The 9243-nt window shown below is 43.6% G+C and overlaps 1 long non-coding RNA gene across 2 annotated transcripts; it reads left to right on the top strand.

Annotated features, from left to right (window-relative positions):
- The first annotated feature begins 1060 nt into the window (after positions 1–1060).
- On the top strand, positions 1061–8074 carry LOC121088330. 2 transcript variants are annotated; one of them, XR_005827910.1, is made up of 3 exons: positions 1061–1348; positions 4906–5258; positions 8031–8074. It is a non-coding gene; the product is annotated as an uncharacterized LOC121088330 (long non-coding RNA). The 2 variants fall into 2 exon arrangements; XR_005827909.1 differs by lacking the exon at positions 8031–8074 and having other exon boundaries at positions 4906–7120.
- Positions 8075–9243: the final 1169 nt, after the last annotated feature.

Below are 9243 nucleotides of genomic sequence, written 5' to 3'. Positions count from 1 at the left end.
ATCTGGTAGAAGGGGATTTCCACATATGAGGTAAATTTGCTGGCATGCCTGCACTGTCTAGGGACTTTGAGTTCAGGCAGCTTTCTAAAAAGTTATTTTATTCCATCCTTTGTAGAAGTCCTTTGATTGCTCTGTGCAAGGAAGCCTGGAAGAGCAGAGTTGTCTCTTCTGGCATTTGGCTGTGAGTTCTGTAACTAAGAATGCTTGGTTTACCCACCACACCTGTACGTGGTTTGCATAACCCTCCATGACTTGAAAGTCTCAGGCCATTGTATTCCAAATTCATTATATGTAAATAACATTTCAGAATTCCATGGCATTTCTTTTAGCTAATTATGTCACCTGACACTTCCCATTCTTCATATATTGCAATTTTAAATATGCTTTTAATGCTTTATCATTCTATAGTATTCTATAAATTCCAGAAGCCAGCATATGCTGTTAGTTTTCTTTGTAAAGTCAAAATCTCCATAAGGCGTGGACAGATGTTGATCTCAAAATAGCAGCTGGAGTGCCACATTCTTCTATTGAACCAAGAAGCAAATTGTTGAGGATTAGTAGTACTTCAGTGTCAACATTATTAGACATAAAGAGTGTTACCTTTTACAGTCAAAACTTCATAACCACTTTTCTTTGAATTAGTGTTTTCCAAGCCTTGGATGCAGTGGATGGCAGCATGCAGGATTTATAGCCATTTCCACGTTCAAAACCTCTCATGAAACAGTTTCTAGAACTTAGCTGATAAAACTGCTGACACACTTTCGTGTTTGTTTTAGTAGCCTGGGATGCTGGAGGATAATTAGATTTATATTTGGCCTGCAGCATTTTGTTCAGGCAAAGCTGATCCCAAAAGACTGACTTACATTGAGACATTGTCTTGTTTAACACCAAAGTAGTGGTACATTTAAAACCACTGGTCAAGTGAATTTCATTGATAGTTTTTTTGACCAATAGATAGGTTCAGACACCAGATCATAACAGCAAGAATGCATTCAGGTCACCCTAGAAAACTTTTGTCATCTGACTTCAGTTAGGGAAAGCTGAAATTGTCCTAGCACATGTTGGAACTAAAGGAATATGCCTTTGAATTACAAAAACTGTCTCTGCTTTACTTGCCACTTTCTCCTCTCTCAGTCCTGGCACTTTGAGTCTCATCTGGGATGCTTGAGTAGTTCTTTTTCCAGCTAGGTTTGGTGATATATGACAAGTGGGGCATAAAACATGCCAGTTACACATCTCATTTTGTACTTTTTATTGTCAGGCCCTTGAGCACACTCCCACATCCTGAGCTGTCTGCCTGTGCTAAAGATTGGTGCTGACATGGTACTTCTGCATAACCTTGGCTCAGGTTAGTTGTGTTTAGGTGTGTTGTGTGGGAAAGCTGTGCGAAACAGCTCCTTCACTCTGGAGCTGCATTTCAGCTCAGACCCCTGCCCTTGTTTGTGCCTGGGCTCTGTTGCAGCCATGTCCATCACCCTGACCATCTGCACCTGACCTCTTGGCATAACCTTGGGTCTGCATTATTATGAACATTTCTGGGCATCAGCAACTCTTGGCTGCTCTCATACTGCCTCACTGATCCTGATCCTGACTCTAATTTGCTGACTCGATTTTCCTACTTAAGCTTGGACCTGCCTTATTGCCATGGACTTGCCTGGTGGATGTGCAGAAACTATGGACCCTTGGCTGACCGTAGTTACTGTCACTCAACCTGCTTTACTCATCTTGCTCAAGTACTGTGGGACGGCACCCTTGGCAATAATGTTACTGCCTCTGCCTGCCTTGCTGTCCTTCTCTGGTCCCATCTCCCCCTCCCTAAGTACTTGTTGCTGTAGTTTTGCTCCTAGTGTAAGAGTAATGCCTTCATTTCTAATATTCTTTGGTGAATGTCTACTTTCTTGTAATGCAATATCTTTTTTGGCACATTATTGTACCCAAGTGTATTTCTGAACATTTACAAGCTTCGCTGAAAAGTCCAGAGATATTTCTGGCTGGATAGCAGGTATGAGCAAATCTGAACCTTTAAATGTTTATACATATAAGTAGAATCCCTTGAAGTCACAGTGACTTCTTGGTTGAATTTTTTTAGCATCAGTCCCCAAGATAAAATCATGTTGCAGAACACATCTGGTGTGGCAGTTTGCTGTTGCAAAACCACTGCTTATGACAGATGTAGACCATGCTACTATGCTACTGTTTTACTGCGTTTCATCAAGCATGGACATTTTGGGGACACAACAATACTCACGACTCAATAAAAAGGAATTAATAAGTTATTCTCCTGGCACAGGAAATTTTGAGGACCAACTGTTACCATCTTGAGGCATGGCTTACTAGTAGAGGATAGCTTATATTGCGTATATGAAGTTGCAGCGTGTTGAGTGGCTTACACCAAGTGCAAGAAAATGGAAGGCCATAAGGCAAACAACGATGCAGATGCACTACTAAATATTCAGGGATTCAGTGGTACCTGGGCTACCTGTTGAACGTGGCTGCATTAGTGTGATGTTCAGCGCTAAATTAATAAACCCTCTGTCTGAATGACAAATTAGCCCACAGAGCAGAGCTCTGTGCTCAGGTGGCTAGGTGTACCCTAGTTCAGAGATATATGCTTGAAGCTGCAGCATGTGGTGCAGACATACTCTCACTTCTTCAGGTGCCAGCCACAGTTAAAGCTGTTCAGTGCTTCCCATCGGAAATAAGACACGGTTATATAGCTTTCTTAGACTGCACTTTGTCATTTGTCTCAGGATGGATTTTTCCTGAAAATGTCAGTAAATTTTTCCAAAGGGTAAATGATGGAAAAAACATGTTGATTTGACCATGTCATTAACCAAATGCCCAATTCTTACTATTTTGGGACTGAGAAACCCAGCTATGTCTTTGCTTTGGACTCAGGAGATGATGATTGCTGAGTAGAAAAAAAAGGTCTTTAAATCAGCTCTCAATTTTGCAATTTGGAGAGAGACATTAAAACCTTCCAGGGGGAAAAATGGTTGAGAAAAAGAATTCAATAGAGACTTGTGAGAGATTCTCAACTGCTCAGAAGATGAACCTGATGTGAGTATGCCCCAGTCTGGAAAGTTGGGTCTCAAGCAGGCATTTGTGTTGTTCCTGAGCAACAGGTTTGCTTTGGTGCTTTTCATAAGCTGACTTGCTTTCTCAGAAGCTTGATCAAAGTCTCTCTAGAATGGAAAGTTCATCCTTTTCACTAATGAAGACATCTTAAATCAATGGTCCAACTCATCAAGGCAACCAATTAGAAAATAAAACTAGAATAGGGTGTTGGTTCTTAATGTTGCATCAGAAAGGAAGAGTGAACAGAGGTTCCCAGAGAATAGCAGTGTAATTATGCGGGGGTATCAGCACCTAGAAGTATCATCCAGAAGAGTTCCAGCTGGACACCTAATGTAATAGGGAATAGAAGCAGGTCCCATCCCAGGGTACCAGTCCCAAATACCTTGGTCCTGGGTCTAATGAATGGTGATCCTAGGCAGCATCAGGAAGAGGCTGACAGTGGCAGCTTTTATGGCCGCAGACAACATTGCTCATTTGCAGTTGCCCCTGCTACAACAAATCAATGGTTTATTTTAAAAGGTTTATTTTCTTTTATTAGTAATTCTTTTCGTCGGGGATCTGTCCTCATTTCGGCTGGGATAGCATTAACTTTCTCCTTAGCAGCTGGTACAGTGCTGGGCTTTGGATTCAGCATGAGAATCATGTTGACGACACGCTGATGTTTTAGGTGTTGCTAAGTAGTGCTCACCCTGCGTCAAGGACTTTGCCGTTTCCCGTGCTCTGCTGGTGAGGAGGTGCGCAAGAAGCCAGGAGGGAGCACAGCCAGGACGGCTGGCCCGAACTAGCTAAAGGGATATTCCATACCATAGAACGTCATGCCCAGTATATAAACTGGGGGGAGCTGGCTGGGGGTGGGGGGCAATCACTGCTCAGGGACTGACTGGGCATCGGTCAGCTGGTGGTGAGCTGTTGCATTGTGCATCACTTGCTGTTTTCCCTTGGGTTTTATTCCTCTTTCTCCCTCTCCTCTTTATCTTTATTATTATATTTATTGTTATATTTATTATCATTATCATCATCATCTTCCTATTATTAATTTTAAATATATATACACAAATATAATAATAATTAATTAAACTGATCTTATCTCAGCCCATGGGTTTTACCTTTTTCTGATTCTCTTCCCCATTCCACTGGGCTGGTGAGTGAGCAAGTGGCTGTGTGGTACTTAGTTGCTGTCTGAGCTCAAACCATGACAGGTTCTCACACATCTAGGAGGACCCTCTCATCTCCTCTCTTACCCTGAGTCTCAGATACTTTCTTTGATCTGTGTTCATGAACCCTGTTTCCCAACAGTTAGGCGAATTTGATGACTAAAAATGATTTTTTTTTGTCTTTTCACATAACTCCCAAATAACTGGTGCAGCAATTTCAAGTGACAAGCACTGATGCATTAGATAGTTCCAGTGTAATTTCACAGAATCACAATTTGCAGTGCTACAGTGCCCTGCCTCTCTTCCCTGTTTACTTTTTATGAATGAATTTGAGGAATGAGCATGTCTGTAAGAAATAATCTCTCACACCCTGTCTACTTCCCATTCTTTTTCCCTGGTGGGGAATAAGGAGGACAGTGCAGCTAACATAACTACAAACTCTATTCACTTTATATGCCGCCTCCATTTTTCCCTATCTCTGTTTTTTTTTTTTTTTCCTGAACTATAAACTTTGAGGGCAGGATCTATTTTTTAATATTGCTGTTTGCTCAAAAACCTAACACAATTTTGAGGCTTTGCTGGCCCCAAAGCACAATGTAATATACACAGCAAGATTATTGGGAAAAATTGAAAGATCACTGTGATACTGAAGTAATTTTTTCTGTTCAAACAGAACTTGCCAGCACACCAGTTTGTGTAAAACGTGCTATTTGGAGGAATAGGAGAAACAGCATTGTTGGAGAGGTCGTTTCTGCATGGAGTGGCAGACAGCCTGGTCTGCAGGGACCAAAGCACCTCTGGCTTGCAGGAAGTGAGCTGCAGTTGAGAGAAGGCATTTGCCATGAGGAAGGTGATACCCACAGAGGAGTCCAAACCCAGTTCACAGACATCTTCATGAGAAACAAGCCCATCCTGCCTTCATCTGTATGTCCACAGTGAATGACAATGGTTGCAGAAACCCAAGCCTTTCCTGATTTTGTGGTCCCTTGCCCTCTTCCAGCAGCAAGTGAGGGTTGGAAACAGCAGGTAGGATGCCCAGGATGGAGGGGGTTGCTGCATGTTCACGTATGGGGTGGGCTGCCTGTCTGCAATGGGCTCTGAACCCTGCACCCACATTAAGGGGTGGTGTGAGAGCATGTAAGCCTTTACCCGAAGATGGCAGCTGGGATAGTTCATCTGCTCCCATGTGCTCTGCGTTGGCTCCAAGAAGGAAGGTATGTGGGTGTTGGGCCAGCCTGTATCCTCCAGCAATTCCAGCCTTCAGGCACAGGGCAGGGCAACTGATAAATGCTTTTCCTGAGGCAGGCTATTAGCCGAGTTTGTGAAGGCTGGTGATGTTTAGAGAAAGAAGTTTCTAAGCAGAAGGAAACCCCATCCGTTCCTCTCATCCCTGCCTCATAGAAAGGCAGGATCTGGGTTCAACTCCAGAGCAAGCAGCTGTGTGGTGCCTCACAAAGGGCCCAACTCACAGGCAAGCTTGGGACGGATCCTGCCAGAAAACCATGTGCAGGTCTGAATGTGGGGCTGACACTTGAAAGCAGATCTGAATGACACCCACCTGGATTACATCTTCCTGCAAAGAAACCTAGTAAAGGTCTGACGTTTACTTCAGCAGAAGTTCCTCTTAACAAATGCCAGCCTGGAAGCTCTTTAATACACAGCTTCACCTTCAGATTACAAACAAATATGGTTGGGCTTTTAAAGCAATGTCAATCCCAAGAGCAAGAGGGAGCATAGAGAGGGACTATGCCACAACAGTTGCTTATTTACTCCTCTTTTTCTTCAAATACCATTGATGTTCAGACTTTTTTGCCTTAAAAGCTGCTGCTTGTTAATTGATTCTCCTGACCTAACCCAACCCAGCTGGAACCAGTGCCTAAAACAGATTTCCACCTGTTCACTCACTATGTCTTTCTTTTTCCCTGTCTCTCTTTTTCTCTATCTTCACAACTTGAAAGTTTTCAAAAGCCCACAAGCCTATTTCTTTGCTTGATTCTGACTTTCCTCTACGGTACTTCAAAGGTGGGGGGTTTTGCTTCCCCTGCTGTTTTTGTCTTCTTCTGTTTCTCTCTTTTTCTTTTCTTTTCTCTCATTCTTATTTTATGTTATATACCATGATGCTATCAATGAGAACCTCTCTAATTGCCAGTTTTGGAGAGCTGAGTGTAAAAAAATGACAATGACACTTGCTCTTTTGCCATTGGTCCTGAGCAATAACCGCCCTATTGCTCATAGAATGGTATTTTTGCTAATATTGGTAAATACATTCACCAAATTGTGTTCCTTGAATAGTTTGTGTTTACTTTGAGATGTTCCATCTGTTTACTGCTAGAAAAATATAGACTAATTGAATTCCCACTTCCTTATTAGGTGCTTCCCTCTGAAATTAAAGCTGTTGTAAGGATTAGCCTACAGCTGCAAAATTGCAACAAAAAAAAAATCTAAGTTTAGTACTCTTCAGTGTTGACAATGAGCACACACACTTCAGCGTAGAAAAACCTTTCAAACTTTCTTAATATTTTTACAGTATCACGGTCTTGTTGTGAAGAGTATCAGTCTCATTGCGTAACTCATGATGCAATCTTTAAATGTGTTCTGTTCTCTCCCTAAGCCATTACGTTTACATACCTCCCTGTGAGCTGTTTGGCCGTGTTCCCTTAGGATGTATTTAGGATACCTGTATTATTAACAGTAGGTACCTGCTATTTCTGTGTTAACTACACATTTGGTGTCACCTACACGTGTCACTGTCAGAGCTGGAAGCCACACATATTCTAAACTGCACTGTTAATGTCTTACAGAGAGGCTGAAGAGTAAAGCATCCTTATTACCTTGTGTGTTTTTTATTAACACATGAATATATAAAATGCATATTGCTTTATTCTCTACTGACGATCCATATGTTGCTTTCTGTAAGCTAATACTTTGTATTTATATCTGTTACGCACAGGTCTATGCTCTCAGGGACCCAATTGTTTTCTGTAGTAAACGCTTTGGCACAGGCAGCGTGCCCAGTTGCCTACAGTAAGGTGGGTGTTCACACGATCTGCTTTAAGCATGTAAGCAGAAGTGCTGAGGCAGGAGCTACAGCTCCCTATGTAGTCAGCAGAGAGGGGCTTCTGCTCTGCTAAATAAAATAGCGATAGTGAGTGAACTCAAGTGCTGATCCCTAATAGGCCAAAGGGCAAAATTTTGCTTCACTCCAGCTCCTGTTTTGGAGCAAACCGACTAGACCTGAGACAAAGCCTGGGAATAGTTAGGAATGGGCTGCTCCCAGGACCATTCCTGGCACGCAGTATGAAAGTGGCTGCACCAGTTGCAGTTCTCAACCTCACACAGTTCTCCAGTGTGGTCCCAGCACCATGCATGCCACGTGCACTCTTGGTGCTGAAAAACACACTTGCATGAAGGGCAAAGCTGTCTTCTTATCCAGGGCACCCTTGCACTACCTCAGGTAGGTGTCCCAGGGATAACAAGTGTCCCAAGTGAGTGTTTCAGATTGCTTAAAGAATCACCATCAAAGGTGTTAACAAAATAGTCTTAATATGAATTTGTGGGAGTGCGACTTCACAAAGTTTGGTGGTACAGAATCACAGAAGGGTCAGGGCTGGAAGGGACCTCTGGAGATCATCTGGTCCAGCTCCCAGCTAAAGCAGCTTCTCCTAGAGCAGGTTGCACAAAGTCGCTTCCAGGTAGGTTTTGAATGTCTCCAGAGAAGGAGACTCCACAGCCTCTCTGGGCAGCCTGTTCCAGTCCTCTGTCACCCTCACAGTGAAAAACTTTTTTCCTCATATTCAGGTGGAACTCCTTGTGCTGCAGTTTGTGCCCGTTGTCCCTTGTCCTGCCACAGGGCACTGCTGAAAAGAGCCTGGCCCCGTCCTCTTGATGCTCAACCTTGAGATATTTGCACGCATTGGTAAGATCCCCTCTCAGTCTTCTCTTCTCCAGGCTAAACAGCCCCAGCTCCCTCAGCCTTCCCTCAGAAGGGAGATGCTCCAGTCCCCTCATCCTCTTTGCAGCCCCGCGCTGGCCCCTCCCCAGTAGTTCCCTGTCTCTCTGGAACTGGGGAGCCCAGCACTGGACACAGCACTCCAGGTGCAGCCTCACCAGGCAGAGCATAGAGGCAGGAGAACCTCCCTCGACCTGCTGGCCACGCTCCTCCCGATGCCCCCCAGGGTCCACTGGCCTCCTTGGCCACCAGGGCATGCTGCTGGCCCATGGGCAACCTGCTGCCCGCCAGGGCTCCCAGGTCCTTCTCCGCAGAGCTGCCTTCCAGCAGGTCAGCCCCAGCCTGTACTGGTGCATGGGGTTGTTCCTCCCCAGGTGCAGGACCTTGCACTTGCCTTTGTGGAACTTCATGGGTTCCTCTCTGCTCAACTCTCTGGCCTGTCCAGGTCTGTCTGAACAGCAGCACAGCCTTCAGGTGTATCAGCCATTACTCCCAGGTTTTTATCATTTATTACTTACTACACAGATAAATCTCAAAAAGAAGAATCAAATCAAAATTAAGCTGAAGTGATTTACACAGAGACTAAAGATGTAAAAGGGTAAAGGAGACCCACTGAGTCACAAGGCTCAGAGTTGATCCCCTTGCTTTCTAAACTCTTAGTAGAGCTAAGGTGCAGCTAGATCCAATCTTAGTGTCAGATTTGCCCAATGGTTTATATGTGAAGGATGTCTAAGGTTTATTCACAGTTTAATGTTGATCATAAGATTCTAGCAGCACTTAATCTTTGACTAACTTATCATTTACAAAGTGAATCAATAGAATTTACTACAATCACAACAGTGACTTGATTACTGATCCGAGATGCTAACTTTCATATTGGGTACCTAAATCAATTCACGCACACATGCACACAGACACAATATGTGTATATATATATATGTACGTATAAATGTACAAAGGTATACCTGTTAAAAGTTTCCCTTCAGTTCTGTGAAATATTCATGTTGAATGCCTTTGCATTTCTCAATGGATGAAGGGCTGAGCCTCGAGGAGTAGGAGTAT

The sequence above is a fragment of the Falco naumanni genome, chromosome 5 (assembly GCF_017639655.2).
Source record: "Falco naumanni isolate bFalNau1 chromosome 5, bFalNau1.pat, whole genome shotgun sequence".
Lineage (NCBI taxonomy): Eukaryota > Metazoa > Chordata > Aves > Falconiformes > Falconidae > Falco > Falco naumanni.
The sequence above is the reverse complement of the archived record's forward strand: the minus strand, read 5'-3'. Positions and strand labels throughout refer to the sequence as shown.